General features: G+C 36.5%; 1 long non-coding RNA gene across 1 annotated transcript in view; it reads left to right on the top strand.

Annotated features, from left to right (window-relative positions):
- The window catches only part of LOC102140847 (uncharacterized), a 423,938-nt gene extending 405,299 nt beyond the window's left edge, over positions 1 to 18,639 (top strand). Inside the window, exon 6 of the long non-coding RNA XR_010578003.1 lies at positions 18,289 to 18,639. This is a non-coding gene — a long non-coding RNA (uncharacterized lncRNA). The remainder of the gene's footprint in view (positions 1 to 18,288) is intronic.
- The last annotated feature ends 294 nt before the right edge of the window (positions 18,640 to 18,933 follow it).

Genomic DNA, 18,933 nt, shown 5'->3' with positions numbered 1-18,933 from the left:
TCCTGCCTCAGCCTCCTGAGTAGCTGGGATGACAGGCACCCGCAACCATGCCTGGATAATTTTTGTATTTTTAGCCGAGATGGGATTTCAACATGTTGGTCAGGCTGGTCTCAAACTCCTGACCTCAGGTGATCCACCCACCTTGGCCTCCCAAAGTGCTGGGATTACACGTGTGAGTTACCACACCCAACCTGTGCTGTTTCTCTTACCTCACCTTTACAAAATATAATACTTCAAAGGTGAAAGTGAGGAATAGAGCTGAATCAAATTCTCTCCATAAAATCATTCAGAAGATTTTGCTTTGTTTGTTGTAGCTATTACATCTGTGAGTTGGAAATCATAATAAGACCAATGACTACAGTCACTAAAATAGAAATAGTCATCATGTAGTCATTACACTGTAGAGGACAACAGAGAATGGCTTTTGTATATTCTGAAACCCTGCCTAGGCCACTAGGCTCTATGGATTATTTACCTCTGCAGACATAGATGCCTGTACTTTAAAATGAATCACCATTTATCATAAATTTGCTAATTTGAAATCCTGACAATGCAATCTTCTGATTTTTAAAACTGTAAAAGGCTCTGATGCCCATCTGAAAGAAAGAGTATGATTAGAAATTCATTTACAAGATCTTAATTTCTTTTCCTCGTATTGAGCACTCTCAATATTTCTGTACCCCTTTGGTTTTTGTCTGTGAGCCATTTCCACATGCTGTGTCATTGCTTTGAAATGTGACAAAGTGATCTGAGCTCAGGATCCTGCTGCAGGGGGAGGTATTATTGATTTCTTGGAGAGTAGCAAAGAGACTTGCAATGTCACTGTTAAACTTGGCTGGCAGATCACAGCAGCTTGTGACATCTAATTTACTATAATGAAATCATGAGGTTCTCTGGCCCTTGGGCCTGGAGGGGAGGTGAAAGGTCAGGAAAGTGAGAATCCTGTGCAACCAGGTTTGAAGGGCATTTCCTTCACATAGTTCCATCTCATTCTGAAAAGAAATTAGCTGAATTCACCTGCTCCAAGTCAACCAGATGGTCTTCTTAGCAAATGAAAAAATATAAAGGTCTGATCATCACTGTGCTGGATAAAATTTAATTGCTTCATCAGAAAACCTTATTTTTGGTTTCATTTTGAAGCCCTACAGATTGTTGTAATTTCACAGCTAGGAATATATTAAAGAGAAAATTTTCTTTATGCTTGAGAATGCTTTTAGCCATCTTTTCAATTAGCTGTTGTTTCTTCTTTCAATAATCTTCGTTAAGCCGTACAGCACTTTGAGAGGTTTTGAAGTCTATTAAACTCAGTTCCTGCTTAACCGATATGCTTCAATAACAGTTTTATTTTCATATTGTGCGTGACTTGTACAAGGAAGAAACAAAAGAAAAACAAACAAGTTGATAATGGGCTTTTCTTTAGTCTCAGTGACTCTTAGTGTTCCTTCTAGCTTCAATAACATTCAGTTCAACAGCTAATGTTGCCCACATTCTTTCTGAATGGTCTGTGACCTCTGTTTCCTCAGATGTATAATGAGTGGGATAATTTTTGATAAGGAATAAGGAGCTTTTTAGCATTACATGATGGTTCCATGTTATATTCCTATACCTGAGAAACCGATGTCTAACTGGGTCTTTGAGGCACAAAATGATTGCTGGATCATTTAGGACAAGTTGAATAGAATTAAGCATATTTTTTCATACTACAGGCAGTGGTTCATAAATGCAAAAAAATTACATGGTCGTTTGGAAGACTGCTAGTATAGATGTTCATAAAAACTTCATTCTATTTTCAACATTGTCATTTTGTCTTCATTTAGAAACTATGACCCTCTTAACTGTCTGTATTTCAGTTTCTTTATCTTTGAAATGGGACTGGTAATACAACAACCATTCTTGAGTACCTGCTTGTCCACAGAAGAAGGCAATTTTACATGTGTTGTCTACTTACTCCTGTGAGGTAGATATTATCCTCACAGTCTGCAAATAAGAGCACGGAGGCAGAAAGTAGATGATTTTTGCAAAGTTTAACAGCTGACAAAAGTCACAGTTGGGATTTAAATCCAGATCTTCTAGCTCTAAGCAAAATTTTCTTATTACTGAGTCTCAACTTCTTCCCACAGGGTTTGTTCAAGAAGCAAATTGTAGAGCAAAGAGTATTTTCTGTAAACATGAGGTAAGATTATTCATTATTTATTTTGACAAGCATTAATTCTTATGTGGTTACACTTTCTAAAATCTACATATTGTAATTCACACTGCAATCACGGAAGCCTACCTCTTCTTTAGATCAAAGTAGTGAGAATTATGAAAAGTGCATTAATGAATGACCACACTTAATCCTCCCCTACAAACCTACCAAGTAGGCATGAGTAATCCTCATTTTACATTTGAAGAATCTGAACAACTTGGATTTGAATTCCAAAACTGAATTTCATTTTTAATAAATTTTCCTCCCTTGAAAACTACATATTAGGCTTGCCTAAAAACTGAAAATAAACCAGTAAGTCTTGGTTATTTCTTAATTTTTTTTATTGTTTTTCCAATATTCCACAATGACCTACCTCAGATGAAAAGGAGGTTGGAACAGGCAGAGGGAAGAGCTCATTTCTGATTTTTGTTGCTAAAGTAAGAGATTTGTGGCTGCAAATTGGATGGGTCTGGGCTGCTCTCTGGGCACTCAGGTAAATTAGAAGAGAAGACACACTCTCCATGGAATTTTGAGGTGGATTGTTGCTGTGAAGCTGTTCTCTCCTGGGTGATCTGTTTGAAGATTTTGTCTCAGTTTGGAGTGGTTATGATGGGCCCTCTGGAAGGAGTAGCAGTCTTCTGTTGAGCAACTTACGTGTCATATTTTTGCCTCATGCTTTTACTTGCCATTATTTTAGTTGGTTCACATGTACATGTATATGAATGTATGTAGGTGTATAATTATGTATATTTCTATTAGAATATGTAGGATTTTTGTTGTTAATATAACTTCTTATTTTATATGATTTACACATAAAAATCTATAATCATGAACAATAATCCTACCTCAGTTCTGAGCTGGAATTGAAGAAGTCATTAAAAAGTATGTACAGATGAATTAAAAGGCGCTCTTTCCACAGAGAACTCTCCCTTTTTCACAGGGAGGGTCAGAGGGAATAAGTGATTTTCCTAAACATCACAAAAAATAAAGGATTAGCAAACTTCCATTTCCTACTGTGGCAGACTAAGTGATTTACACCAATACTCCACTGATCAATGATACAACATCTTGGAATAATATGAAAACATCTGCTAAAATACATTAAGTTGCTAATAACAGAGCAAAGAATGATCAGGCCAGGGTCTGTGAGGGAGAGAAGCCTGGGCAGTTTAACCCGTGTTTCAGGACTGCTTTTCTTCTACGGGAGAAAGGTGTTTGTTGATTCCTGAGTGAGCAGTAGAGAGACTGTGATGCTGAGGATATCCTTTCCATGCGAAAAAACATGGATTTGAGTCCCAGGCCCTACAATGCTGTGCCCAGTGCTAAGTGTGAAATGGTATTCATAAGGCCCTGCAAGAGACTCTACCCAGGCTGGGACCTATAATCCTAGCTCTTTGGGAGGCTGAGGTGGACGGATCACTTGAGGCCAGGAGTTCGAGACCAGCCTGGCCAACCAGGCTAAACCTTGTCCCTACTAAAATGCAAAAGTTAGCTGGGCGTGGTGGTTCATGTCTGTAATCCTAGCTACTCAGGAGGCTGAATCATGAGAATCCCTTGAACCTGGAGGCAAAGTTGCATCACTGCATTCCAGGCTGGGTGACAGAGCGAGACTCTGTCTCAAAAAAAAAAAAAAAAAGAGAGAGAGAGAGGCTGTACCTAACTTTAATATCATCTCAATCCCTAAAATTGAGTTAAGGCAATCTTTGAGTGATAGTACTCCCAGGTACCTGGAAGAAGGGAAATCATATCTTCTTGGGTGAAGATAATATTATCCTGGCCTCTCTCTCTTTTTTATTTTTTACAATTTTACACAATGTGTCTAATAAAATGTTAAGTAAAAAATGAAAATAATGACATAAATGAGGAAGACAATGTGAATAAAGAAGAGCTAAGAAATAAAAATGACAATAAAGGGTTCCATATATTGGTATTATCTGATATAAAATAATAAATATATTCAAGGAGATAAGATTGAGAAAATTTACAAAGCCTTTTAAACTATAAAAAAATGCAAATAGAAATTAAGAAATTAAAAAGTACAATAATGGTTGGTTTAAAGGCATATAAGATATAGCTGATGAGAGAATTAGTGAACTGAAACCTAGACCAGAAGAAAATATACAGACTTAACAGACAAATGAAATGCTGAAAAATGTTCATTGTAAATGTAAGAATCATCGAGGATACACCTACAATGCTAATATGCACCAATGGGTGTCCCAGAATAAGAGGAAAAATGGAATGTCACAGAAGTAACATTTGAAGAGATAATAACTAAGTATTTATCACAGTTTCAAGAAGTTTTATGAATAATAAGGATGATAAAAAGAATTATTCACTAAGTCACATCAAACCTTTGTCAATGAACCTCAGAAAAATAGAGAAAAAATTTTAAAACATCTAAAGAAAAATGATAAATTAACTGCAAAGAAGTAGCAATTAGATTGACATCTGAATTTTCAATAGAAATGAGAAAATAAAATTATCAGTCATTTTTACTCATTAGCATAGATGTAGAAAATACTAAATAAAAGATTCCCAAACTAGTCCAATAATATTGCAAAAGTATGCTATATCATAACCATGTTGGCTTTATTCTAGAATGAAAAATTATTTAAGATTTGTAAATCAATCAGTATGATTTACTTTATATACAGAATAAAGGAGAAAAAAGTAGCCTGATTATTTTAATAGAGGTAGAAAAGTATCTGAAAAACTTTAAAATATATTTAAGTCTATGTAAAGGTAAATGCTTATTTATATGTGAAATCTTAGCCATCTAGAAAAACAAGGAGCATTTCCTAATCTACACCTGCTCCCAAAAAAGGCTTTTAAATAAACTTACAGGAAGCAACTTACATGTTGGTAAAACCAGAAAAGTTTTCCTTTTCTTTTTTTTAAGATTTGTGTAAGGGAAAGAAGACAGCTATACCATTTCTATTTCTATCTAACATTGTTCTGGAGGATTTAGAGAGGATGATAAACAAGGAGAATAAAAGAGAAATGTCTAAGAATTAGAAAACAGAAATAATCCATCATTATTCTCAGATGACATATTTTGTGCCTAGAAAGCCCAAAACAATTCAGAAATCAATTACTTGATTTAATGAGTAGCTTTACAGGTTTTGTGAATGTAAGATCAATATATATTTCTACCTACCAATAATAATAATAAGACAATACAATTTTAAAAAGATATCACCTACTGTAGTATTAAAAAAATCAAATCTTGGGGGCTGGGTGCTGTGGCTCACACCTGTAATCCCAGCACTTTGGGAGGCTGAGATGGGCGGATCATGAGGTCAGGAGATCGAGACCATCCTGGCTAACACGGTGAAACCCCGTCTCTACTAAAAATACAAAAATTAGCCGGGTGTGGTGGTAGGCACCTGTAGTCCCAGCTACTCGGGAGACTGAGGCAGGAGAATGGCGTGAACCTGGCAGGCGGAGCTTGCAGTGAGTCGAGATCGCACCACTGCACTCCAGCCTGGGCGACAGAGCGAGACTCCGTCTCAAAAAAAAAAAAAAAAAAAAAAAAAAAAATTCAAATATTGAGGAATAAATAAAATAACTGTACTTAACCCTATACAGAAAATAGAAAATATTGAGAGGAATTTGAAAAAATCCTACATAAACAGAATAATGAACAATATTCACATATTAGAAGAAGATCCAATATTGTCAACCTGTCAATATTCCCCAATAGTTTCAATGCAATTCATATCAAATTATGAGTTTTTTTAAAAAAAATTGTGTGTTTATATGTAACTTTACATGTTAATTGTAAAACTTATATGGAAATGGAACAAAAGCGAAAACTAGTTAAGGCACACCTATGAAGAACAAGTGAGAAAGATTTGCTTTACAAGATAACAGGGATTATTTTAAATAAATAGGGATTTAAAGAGTATGATATTTTTACAAGGATAGACTACTGGATTGATAAAATAGAAATGAGAGCTCAGAAAGAGCCCTAAGCATATGTTGAAACTTACCTCATAAAAAAGTCAGTACTAAAGAACTCTGGGGACAAAACAGGCTTTTTGATATTTGAACATATAAGAAATAAAATGTAATTTGACTCCTGTTTCACAATATACAAGAAAAAATCAATCCTAGGATTGTAGACTTAAATGTGCAAAATAAAACAATAAATCCTCAAGAAAATAATACAGGTATGACTTGGGATAGAAAAGGCGAAAGCTTTAATATAAAAAGATTGATAGGCCATGCCTGTAATCCCAGCACTTTGGGAGACTGAGGCAGGTGGATCACTTGAGGTCAAGAGTTCAAGACCAACTTGGCCAACATGGTGAAACCCCATCTCTACTGAAAATACAAAAAATTAGCTGGATGTGTTGGTGCTTGCCTGTAATCACAGCTACTCGGGAGGTGGAGGCAGGAGAATTGCTTGAACCCGGGAAGTGGAGGTTGCAGTGAGCTGAGATCATGCCATTGCACTCCAGCCTGGGTGACAGAGCGAGACTCCATCTCAAAAAAAACACAAAACTTGATAAAGATGACTTTATAAAATTAACAGCTTTATAAAGAGCAGAAGAGATATTTATAGCACATATAAACAGAAAAGAGCTCTTATTCATATTATAAAAAATGTCTTACAAGCCAACATGGAAAAAAAATTAGGAAACTCAGCAAAAGAGCAGGCATTTAATAGAAAACAATATTCAAATGTCCAATAGGAGAGAAAATGGTTGAACTATAGCAATTACCACAGGTATTCTAATTAAAACAACAATTAGATACCTTTATTACACATGGGGATAACTAAAATGAGAAAAACTGACATTTCCAAGTGTGGACAACAATATAGAGCCACTGGAATTTTGTACACTGCTGGTCACTGACTGTATGACCTGAAAAGCCAAGTTGAATTGGGTTGACGAAAAGGGGCTGGAGGAGAAGTCTTCAAGACAGAATGCACTGGGCACACACATCTAAAGACTGACAAAGATATTCAGAGAGTAATATATGCTATTTTGCTTCCATCCTTTCCCTTCTCTCTCAAATCTCACATGAGTTCCTCTTTTGGCTAACTCTAACCCAGCGCCAGACAGAAAAAATTTCTGGGAAACAGTTCTCAGCTTAACAAACTTGACAATAAAAGGGCAAACAAAGGATGAAAGATAGTTTCACAGAGTTAAAAACACAGGCTTTGGAATCAAGCAATACTAGATTTTAATTTTAATGTAATCTTTTATAATTCATGTGATCTTAGTCAACTTAGCTAATCCCTCAGAGGCTTGGTTTCCATGCCCATAAAATAAGGAAAATGATATATGTCTCACAGACTTGTTTAAAGGTTAAGCATTATAATGCATATATACATATCAGAAATATATATATATATATATTTCTCAAGGCAGTGCCTAGTTCATAGTGAGCTTTAATAAATGGTTCCCTTTAACAATACTACTGCTGATAACTTGCAAAGAGACAGGTACTAGAATTTTCTGAGGAGCTTTTAAAATATAATGATACAGACTCTGTCCAGCAACATTCTAATTTATTTGATAAATTTTCCTGTCAATAATGGGATTCATTGAGTCAGGATGCTCCACCTTATGAAATGTCTCAGTCGTAGACTGAGTCAACCTCTTTATTTGCTTTCTCTGGACCAGCACTCTTCAGTGTACAAATTTTGTTCCAGTCATGTTTCTAGAGGATACACCTCAGAGTTCACTGGATTTGTAAGTCATCCTGATGACTTTGAGTGACAATAAGAGAAATCCTTGAAAAGGACATTAGGAAATGTATTCATTTTAATTAACAATATTTTGGGAAGCTGGTACTGCAGAATATTAAACGCATTTATTTTCTTCAGATTCTTGCCAGTTGTAGCTATAGTGGATGACCTTCTAATGACCTTTGTACCAAATGGGGGGATGGGATGAATAAGAGAAATTCTTACTGTAACTCTCTCCTCACTGACTACAGAAGGAAATAATGTTATTCCTAGTCGAAATGTAAATGTGAGATACTGTGGTGAATTAATTCACAGGTATGCTGAATGCAATATGACTGAAAAGAAGTGAAAATTTGCTTCTTAGAATTCAATGGGAAGGCAACTACTAATCTTCAAGTTGTAGATGAGTTCCTTTTCGTTGGCAGGCACTCTTTAATGCTTTAAAAGTTTAATATTCTCTGAAGAGGAGTTAAATGCATTTTAAAGTGCCGTTTGTTGTGTGTTCTGGGAAAATGAAGTAGAAATGGGAACATTAGGGTCATAGTGCGTTGTTACCAAAAATGAATCCCATTTTACCTCTACTTCACAGTATTCATATATTTTTAATATAATGAGTTCATCCATATTTTAAGATTTAAGATCTTACCTTTCAGGCCTGCCCTTCTCTGGTGAGTAGGCTGTTTAGTATTTTTTTGCTTTTTGTGGGGCTTTTTGTTTTTGCTTCTTTTCTCCTTTTGTGAATTTGTGTACTGGCTGGCAGTTCAATTGATAGAGTTGTATTTTTGTAAGATTGCCCCGCTGAACTCAAGCTTACAGTTTCTTTGAACTAAGTTGGTGGTATGAATGAATAAGAAGAAACTGAAGAAAGACACAGGTATTAAAATATTATGGGTGGGGACAAGTGGCACAGTCAAAACTGGACTAAAGCTGAGAAATGAGAAATTTGGGGAGGTAGTCTGAATTTGGCTCTACATGGTGGGAAAAATCCAGTTCCTATATGTGTTTGTCCAGATTTAGATAAAAATCATTTTTTGTAGTTCTTCATCCACAGTTACAGGGTTTGAAGTGATTTTTCTTCCCTTCACTTTCTCCTCAAATTTTGCCAATAATTAATGAATACATCAAGTATTTATTGAGGGCCTAAAATGTGCTCTAGGCAACAGTGAAAATGCACAGTCCATGTTCTCCCAGGGATTACTATGAGCTCATCCTCTCCCATTACGGATGTCTACTGTTGGCAAAGTTATCATCCACCACAGGCTCTTTGCAGGCTGCTATCTTTCCTTCAGATACATGCCTTTTGCCTCTGAGCCCAAATGGAGGAAAAAGGAGAAACCTGGTACCAATTCCTCATTCACTAGACTCTCAAATATTTCTCAGCCATTGTCTGTAGACATAATAATGGAAAATTAAAAAAAATCAAGTATTAAAAGCAATGTATATTAGGCACTCTCCTAGTTATTTGCATATGTCATTTTGCTTGATCCTGACAATATGCTATGTTGCTTTTGGGGCTCTCGAGTGATCCTACTTAATCAGCTTCCACAGGACGACTTCTCTCCTTTGGGTCAAATTTGCCTCAGAGATGAGTCTTAAACACCATCTAACATTCAAGTGGTTTATTCTGGCAGCATTCTTAGAAGACAAACAGCAGGAGCAGGCTGGTGGCAGCAGCCAGATTCAGTCAGCATCAGGTAACCACCTGACTGGGGATCTCCATCTAGAGACCATTCTCAGAGTTTGGGGAATTCTTCCACCTGTCTTCTACTTGTACTCAGTGCATATCAGTTACTAGGTGTTTCTTTCATAAAGGGAGTTCAAGCTATTCTTGTAAGGGTAAGCTTTGAATTAAGGTTTGTGAAAGTTGCATCTATGCTGAAGTGGTCTTGTCTCTTGGAAATCCCCTGGCCAGTGTTGGAAACCGCCAGGTCAGGGTGCACTACATGGTATAGTGTCAGACCTACAAGATGTTTGAGTGGAATTTATGGCTATCATTAACCCTATAGCCACTGTATGTATGTCTCTTATAATATACTATATTATAGGGAACAGGCCTCCCCACCTGGCCATAAACTGGCCCCAAAACTGGCCATAAACAAAATCTCTGCAGCACTGTGACATGTTCGTGATGGCCATGATGCCCATGCTGGAAGGTTGTGGGTTTACCTTGTGGGCAAGGAACACCTGGCCCACCCAGGGTGGAAAACTGCTTAAGGCGTTCCTAAACCACAAACAATAGCATGAGCGATCTGTGCCTTAAGGACATTTTCCTGCTGCAGATAACTAGCCAAAGCCCATACCTTTGTTTCCCCGCAAAGGAATGCTTTTAGTTAATCTATAATCATAAAGGAATGCTTTTAGTTAATCTATAATCTATAGAAACAATACTTATCACTGGCTTGCTGTCAATAAATATGTGGGTAAAACTCTGTTTGTGGCTGTCAGCTCTGAAGGCTGTCAGTCCTCTGATTTCCCACTCTACACTGTATACTTTGGTGTGTGTGTCTTTAATTCCTTTAAAACCCAGCGTTGCTGGGTTAGGATCTCCATGACTGAGCTGGTCTTGGCACAATATACTATAGAGACCACTATTTTGCTCATTTTTCTTTGATTAAAAAAAAGTTTTAAAGAGTGTTAAAAAGAGAGTTTTAAAGCCCTTGTTTAAGGTCACTTGATAAGTACATGGCTCAACTAGGATTCTAATCCAATTTTAATAACACAGCTCTTAACCCTTTTCACAAATAAGATAAATGATATTTCTCATACATTTTTGTTCTTTTGTTTTTAAAATGTGTACATAGATACTATGATAAATTACATAGCAATTAATTTAAAGAGAGTGAATGATTTCATAGCAACTTTACTTTGATTTTACTCCCTTTTGTAAGAAAAGCAAGTATTCTGATGTGTGGGATGGCACTCAAAATTATTTGATATTTAGGCCAGACACAATAGCTTATACCTATAATCCCAGCACTTTGGGAGGCTGAAGTGAAGTGGGAGCATTGCTTGAGGCCAGAAGTTCAAGCCTACGTAATATAGTAAGAATCTGTCTCTGCAAAAAATACAAAATAGCCAGGCATGAAGTTGTGTGCCTGTAGTCTTAACTACTTGAGAGCATTAGGTGATTAGGTGGGAGGATCTCTTGAGTCCAGAAGGTTGAGGCTACAGTTAGCCATGATTGTGCCATGGTACTCCAGTCTAAGTGACAGAGTGAGACCCTGTCTCAAAAAAAAAAAAAAAAAAAAAGGTATTTAAAATTGGCCTTTATAATAAAAAATATATATGTTGTCAAATACTCTATTATACTCTAAGCTTCTTGAGGGCCAAGGGAATGATCTTGTTCAGCTTTGTATTCCTAGTGCTTAGCTGTGTCTGTCACTTAGGAGGGCAAGAAATTTGTATTAAATGTAGGTGTATAGATAAATAAATTATATCGTTAATGAAGTAGAAGAGTGGTCCAAATATCTAACATAAAATAAGAGCTCCATAATAATTGTCCGGTATTTGTGGAATAAGTTTGCATCAGTATCAGAAAGACAGAGATAGAGAGGTGACCGTACAGTCATTGGTTCATGCAAAGGGAGAAACTTGGAGTCTACCGAGAGCATGATGCTGATGGCAGTAGGAGAAGAATTACTCGCCATCTGAACTCACTTGCTGACTGTGGGACACTCAATCAGACTCTGCATCACTGAGTCCTTTTTTCTTTTAAAACTTCCACATTCATTCATGTAATGTAAATATATGAATACAGTCTAATGGGTATGTGTTTGGAAATGCAATGTGCAGAAAATATTGAGGTAGTAAACAAAAGAGAATGTGGGAAACAAATGTCAGAACCAAACAAAAAGGCTGGGAAAGTTAAAAAGGGCAAATGCTTTTTTGCATATTCTTCCTACTTTGTTGACTTAAAACTGATGTCCAAAAGACTTGTGTGGAAAGAATAAAATAATTTAATCCATCATTAAAATTTAACTGTTTGTTTGATGTTGGTGTGCATTTGTTTTCCTGCATCCTGTAGCTAGATATAGTTAATTAAATTTCATACATGAAACTTGACACACTCTCTCTCTCTCCCCCCCCATATATATATATTCTGTGCTATATTTGGAGAGAGCACATTGAGTATTGGGATCCCAAAAGAATTAGTTACTTGTTTTTCTACTTTGTAATTACACCAATGAAGGATGCCAGTGAAGGACACTGAATATTTTCAAGATATGGAATTTTTATGTTTCTTTGTTTTTATTTTTCTCTTTATAGTTTTTCATTGATTTTAATTAGACAGTCTTCTGTTTATGAGGGAGTATAGGAAATTTAATATCCCCAAACTAAAGAAAACAAACAAAAGAGAGAGAAACATTAAGCAAGATTAGTTTCTTGAATTGTATTTTGCATTCTAGTTTGAGGTTTTCCTTTTTTCCCTTAAGACAGATTTGGTATAGAAAAAGGCACCCCAGGAGAGTGCTCTAAGCTTCCACAGCGCTTGTCTGAGGTGAATGGTGTTTCATTAATTTCACGTGAAATCTTCTTATGTGACAGTATAATTATAATATTATACAGCTTAGCTAGATGGCTTGAAATGATGTGCCAGCACAACCCTAGAAATGAAGGGTCATGCAGGGTACAAGGAGTCTTCAAGATTTCATTTTGAAAACTAAGTACTCGTGACAAGGGACAAAATTGCTAGTGTATTTCTGTATTCGAGGTGACTTCCATTGCTTACGAGGTACCTTACAGTTTGGTGTGATGTCTCTAATTTTTTGAAATGCCAGTCACTTCAATTCATGCCTCTTTTTGCTTAGGTAAGAACCTAGGAAAACTGTACTGATGACAGATAAGAAAGAAGAAACACTTCATGCTTTGCTATGAGATGGGAGTAATGTAGTACTGGATATTAGAAATTCACTCAAAATAAATTGAAGACTCTTGGGGTGTGAGGTGGGCAAAATTTTTGTCTATTGAAAAGCATGAAAAGCATCTTTCTTTAGTTCATCACAGAGAGCACATCGATATACAAAACTTTCAAGAAGGCTTTATTTGGCTATTTCACTGTTATCCATTTGAATCTATTCACATCTATTAATTACCTAGCCTATTAGACCTCCCATTACTTTTAACGGAGGTTACAGGTAAATGAGAACCATAGCATCAGATGTACTCTCAGTGCAGTTGAAATCAAATTTCTTATTCCCCACTTGATCATGGTGGATAAGCTTTTTGATGTGCTGCTGAATCCGGTTTGCCAGTATTTTATTGAGGATTTTTGCATCGATCTTCATCAGGGATATTGGTCTAAAATTCTCTTTTTTTGTTGTGTCTCTGCCAGGCTTTGGTATCAGGATGATGTTGGCCTCATAAAATGAGTTAGGGAGGATTCCCTCTTTCTCTATTGATTGGAATAGTTTCAGAAGGAATGGTACCAGCTCCTCCTTGTACCTCTGGTAGAATTCAGCTGTGAATCCATCTGGTCCTGGACTTTTTTTGGTTGGTAGGCTATTAATTATTACCTCAATTTCAGAGCCTACTATTGGTCTATTCAGGGATTCAACTTCTTCCTGGTTTAGTCTTGGAAGAGTGTACGTGTCCAGGAAATTATCCATTTCTTCTAGATTTTCTAGTTTATTTGCATAGAGGTGTTTATAGTATTCTCTGATGGTAGTTTGTATTTCTGTGGGGTCGGTGGTGATATCCCCTTTATCATTTTTAATTGCGTCTATTTGATTCTTCTCTCTTTTCTTCTTTATTAGTCTTGCTAGCGGTCTGTCAATTTTGTTGATCTTTTCAAAAAACCAACTCCTGGATTCATTGATTTTTTGGAGTGTTTTTTGTGTCTCTATCTCCTTCAGTTCTGCTCTGATCTTAGTTATTTCTTGCCTTCTGCTAGGTTTTGAATGTGTTTGCTCTTGCTTCTCTAGTTCTTTTAATTGTGATGTTAAAGCTGGTTCAACATTCGCAAATCAATAAACATAATCCAGCATATAAACAGATTATATCAATAGATGCAGAAAAGGCTTTTGACAAAATTCAACAGCCCTTCATGCTTAAAACGCTCAATAAATTCGGTATTGACGGAACGTACCTCAAAATAATAAGAGCTATTTATGACAAACCCACAGCCAATATCATACTGAATGGGCAAAAACTGGAAAAATTCCCTTTGAAAACTGGTACAAGACAGGGATGCCCTCTCTCACCACTCCTATTCAACATAGTGTTGGACGTTCTGGCTAGGGCAATCAGGCAAGAGAAAGAAATCAAGGGTATTCAGTTAGGAAAAGAAGAAGTCAAATTGTCCCTGTTTGCAGATGACATGATTGTATATTTAGAAAATCCCATTGTCTCAGCCCAAAATCTCCTTAAGCTGATAAGCAACTTCAGCAAAGTCTCAGGATACAAAATTAATGTGCAAAAATCACAAGCATTCTTATACACCAGTAACAGACAAACAGAGAGCCAAATCAGGAATGAACTTCCATTCACAATTGCTTCAAAGAGAATAAAATACCTAGGAATCCAACTTACAAGGGATGTAAAGGACCTCTTCAAGGAGAACTACAAACCACTGCTCAGTGAAATAAAAGAGGACACAAACAAATGGAAGAACATACCATGCTCATGGATAGGAAGAATCAATATCGTGAAAATGGCCATACTGCCCAAGGTAATTTATAGATTCAATGCCATCCCCATCAAGCTACCAATGAGTTTCTTCACAGAATTGGAAAAAACTGCTTTAAAGTTCATATGGAACCAAAAAAGAGCCCGCATCTCCAAGACAATCCTAAGTCAAAAGAACAAAGCTGGAGGCATCACGCTACCTGACTTCAAACTATACTACAAGGCTACAGTAACCAAAACAGCATGGTACTGGTACCAAAACAGAGATATAGACCAATGGAACAGAACAGAGTCCTCAGAAATAATACCACACATCTACAGCCATCTGATCTTTGACAAACCTGAGAGAAACAAGAAATGGGGAAAGGATTCCCTATTTAATAAATGGTGCTGGGAAAATTGGCTAGCCATAAGTAGAAAGCTGAAACTGGATCCTTTCCTTACTCCTTATACGAAAATTAATTCAAGATGGATTAGAGACTTAAATGTTAGACCTAATACCATAAAAATCCTAGAGGAAAACCTAGGTAGTACCATTCAGGACATAGGCATGGGCAAAGACTTCATGTCTAAAACACCAAAAGCAATGACAGCAAAAGCCAAAATTGACAAATGGGATGTAATTAAACTAAAGAGCTTCTGCACAGCAAAAGAAACTACCATCAGAGTGAACAGGCAACCTACAGAATGGGAGAAAATTTTTGCAATCTACTTATCTGAAAAAGGGCTAATATCCAGAACCTACAAAGAACTCAAACAAATTTACAAGAAAAAACCAAACAACCCCATCAAAAAGTGGGCAAAGGATATGAACAGATATTTCTCAAAAGAAGACATTCATACAGCCAACAGACACATGAAAAAATGCTCATCATCACTGGCCATCAGAGAAATGCAAATCAAAACCACAAGGAGATACCATCTCACACCAGTTAGAATGGCGATCATTAAAAAGTCAGGAAACAACAGGTGCTGGAGAGGATGTGGAGAAATAGGAACACTTTTACACTGTTGGTGGGATTGTAAACTAGTTCAACCATTATGGAAAACAGTATGGCGATTCCTCAAAGATCTAGAACTAGATGTACCATATGACCCAGCCATCCCATTACTGGGGATATACCCAAAGGATTATAAATCATGCTGCTCTAAAGACACATGCACACGTATGTTTATTGCAGCACTATTCACAATAGCAAAGACTTGGAATCAACCCAAATGTCCATCAGTGACAGATTGGATTAAGAAAATGTGGCACATATACACCATGGAATACTATGCAGCCATCAAAAAGGATGAGTTTGTGTCCTTTGTAGGGACATGGATGCAGCTGGAAACCATCATTCTTAGCAAACTATCACAAGAACAGAAAACCAAACACCGCATGTTCTCACTCATAGGTGGGAACTGAACAATGAGGTCACTTGGACTCGGGAAGGGGAACATCACACACCAGGGCCTATCATGGGGAGGGGGGAGGGGGGAGGGATTGCATTGGGAGTTATACCTGATGTAAATGACGAGTTGATGGGTGCTGACAAGTTGATGGGTGCAGCACAGCAACATGGCACAAGTATACATATTTAACAAACCTGCACGTTATGCACATGTACCCTAGAACTTAAATTATAATAATAAAAAATAATTAAAAAAAATTAAAAAAAAATTTCTTATTCCTTGATATATGCTAGGTAGCTCTCCAATCTGTAGCACAGAATTCAATTCCTGCCTCCTCCCCTGCCCACCCCCCAGCATAGTAGTAGGGAAAGGAGAATTGGAGAATTCAATCAAGAAGCCCAGGAATGGGAAACCAGAGCTCAGCCTGTTGTTTACAGCTTGGTACTATGGGTTGGTTAGTTTGTTTTTCTCCAGAATGCTGAAACAACCGGTAATTCAAGTGAGGGGAAAAAATTCAAATCAGTAGTTCAACATTATTGAGAGATAATATATTTGATGGTTTATTTTATTTTTTCAGTTGATTACATTAGGAAAATAGTCACAGGATCCATATGGCACATTGTAGTGAAAATGAGTTTGACATATAAGTCATTTGTTGTGTCACTATGAATAACTGCTTTGGAGTCTCTGGACATAAATTTATTCATTTATAACATAATGATGGACTATCCAGTTATATAAAGTACCTCTAAGTCCTGGAATTTGTTGACTCCTGGGTTTCCATATCTGCCATATTAGAATTAGTGTGCTGTGCAACGCTAAGAGATTGGTGAACATTTTTCTTCTTATTTAGTTTATGAATTCTCAGGATGAAAACTTTTAAAAATAAAAAGTACTTCTTGCACAAACTTTCAAAGGAAGTGCAAAATTTATGAGCTTTCAAAAAGTCCATGTCTTAATCTTTTGCATCAACATATTCAAAAGTAATGAGATACTTACTATCACATGTTACTGCGAATTAAGGATGCTTAGAAGGAAAAATACGCCCCCCCACCACACACACGTAGTTTATAATTCGTGAGGATCTAAGTGTTTTAGGGATGCATTTTTAAAATATTACTTATGCATTGAACAGCAATCAGGAGCATTTTGGTACATTCTAGGAGATTATCAATTTCAAAATATTAAGTTCTTTCAGAAGCAGAATTTTCAGATAATCCTCTGGGTTGGCATGAGGTACATTTTGGCATAATGCCAACATTAGTGCTTTCAAAAGTGAATATATTTAGTTTCACACAAAATTTAAGCACAGAAGCAGGAATACTAAGTAATATGAATAATGTTCTTTGGATTTTAAGGAAAAATAATATTGCTTTTACTTCATTTTTCTTATTCTTCAAAGTCAAATAAATGTGAGGTATGAAGAATTGCTTGGAGAATTTTGGAAAGTGTAGCTGCTTAATGCATGAACCCAGATTTTAGAATATAATTAAAATGAAATAAAGTGAAGAGATTTATTTGTATCACTCACACTTGCTGTGCTTTAAATACTTTCCAAAGCAAATAATTCAGTAAATAACTAAACACGTGAGAAGGCAGGCAATCAGGCAAGAAGGCTAGTCAATAATGGGTAATAAGTGTTATCTTCCTCTCTTCATCTCTTCCTTCTTTTGTCATGAGGAATAAATTTTCTATTCAGAAGTGTAAAAGAAGGTGATTAGTATGCATGTTTGTTGCAAAATTATTAATATCAGAGAAAAATAAAACAATCTTCAAATCTGAGTAGTGCTGTGATGAAGTAAAATATGGCCTATCTATTTGAAAAGTGATTGAGTTATTAAAATAATGACTCTGTGTGTATTGGTATGCACCTATTCATTCAGGTTGTGTATAACTGACCTAAATTCTAATTGGCCATTAGTCTATTTTAGCTGGGTTGGCCCCTGTCAAACTGGTTGTTAAATATTTTGAATATCATCCTAAGACTTGTATAATATACAAAAATACTTGGAATACAACGTTGTTTGATCAGAATTTAATGCAAAATTTAACATAAAGATTGAATTATCCATATTTTTAAAACACATGAATATTTAAAAATAGAATATTTAAAAAATAGAATAAAAACTTCTGACATTATTAAAGCAGGTATATGGTCAGTAAAAAAATTAATAAAGCAGGAAATCATAGAAATGAATACATGTAGAAATTAATTTGTTTACATCTAAAACATGTGAGTGTATATTCATTCACCAATTTTTTGATAATGAGGCAAGGATTCTTTATATCTGGGACTTATAATTGAAGATTAAAATTGTCTTTTTAGAGACCACATATACATAATTGATGCATTCTTTATTATTTTCCTTTACAGTGGAATTAAGAACTTAAAAATACTAGCAAAGAAAGTTGACTGCAGAGTGGGCCGGGTGCGGTGGCTCACGCCTGTAATCCCAGCACTTTGGGAGGCCGAGGCAGGCGGATTACGAGGTCAAGAGATTGAGACCATCCTGGACAATATGGTGAAACCCCATCTCTACTAAAAGTACAAAAATTAGCTGGGCGTGGTGGCACACATCTGTAGTCCCAGCTACTCAGGAGGCTGAGGCAGGAGAATTGCTTGAACCCGGAAGGTGGAGGTTGCAGTAAGCTGAGATCGCACCACTGCACTCCAGCCTGGTGACAGAGCAAGACTCTCCATCTCACACACACACACACACACACACACAAAGAAAGAAAGAAAGTTGACTGCAGAATTCTGCTTTTGGACCAGGCACGGAGGCTCATGCCTTTAATCCCAGCCCTTTCAGAGGCCAAGGTGGGTGGATCACTTGAACTCAGGAGTTTGAGACCAGCCTAAGCAACATAGTGAGACCCTGCCTCTACAAAAATACAAAAAGTAGCTAGGTGTGCTGGCATGCACCTATTGTTCCAGCTACTTGAGAGGCTGACATGGGAGGAACACTGGAGCCCAGGAGGGTGAGGCTGCAGTGAGAGATTGTATCACTGTACTCCAGGC

The sequence above is a fragment of the Macaca fascicularis genome, chromosome 9, assembly GCF_037993035.2.
Source record: "Macaca fascicularis isolate 582-1 chromosome 9, T2T-MFA8v1.1".
NCBI classification, from domain to species: Eukaryota; Metazoa; Chordata; class Mammalia; order Primates; family Cercopithecidae; genus Macaca; species Macaca fascicularis.
This window is presented reverse-complemented; position numbering and strand designations above follow the sequence as displayed.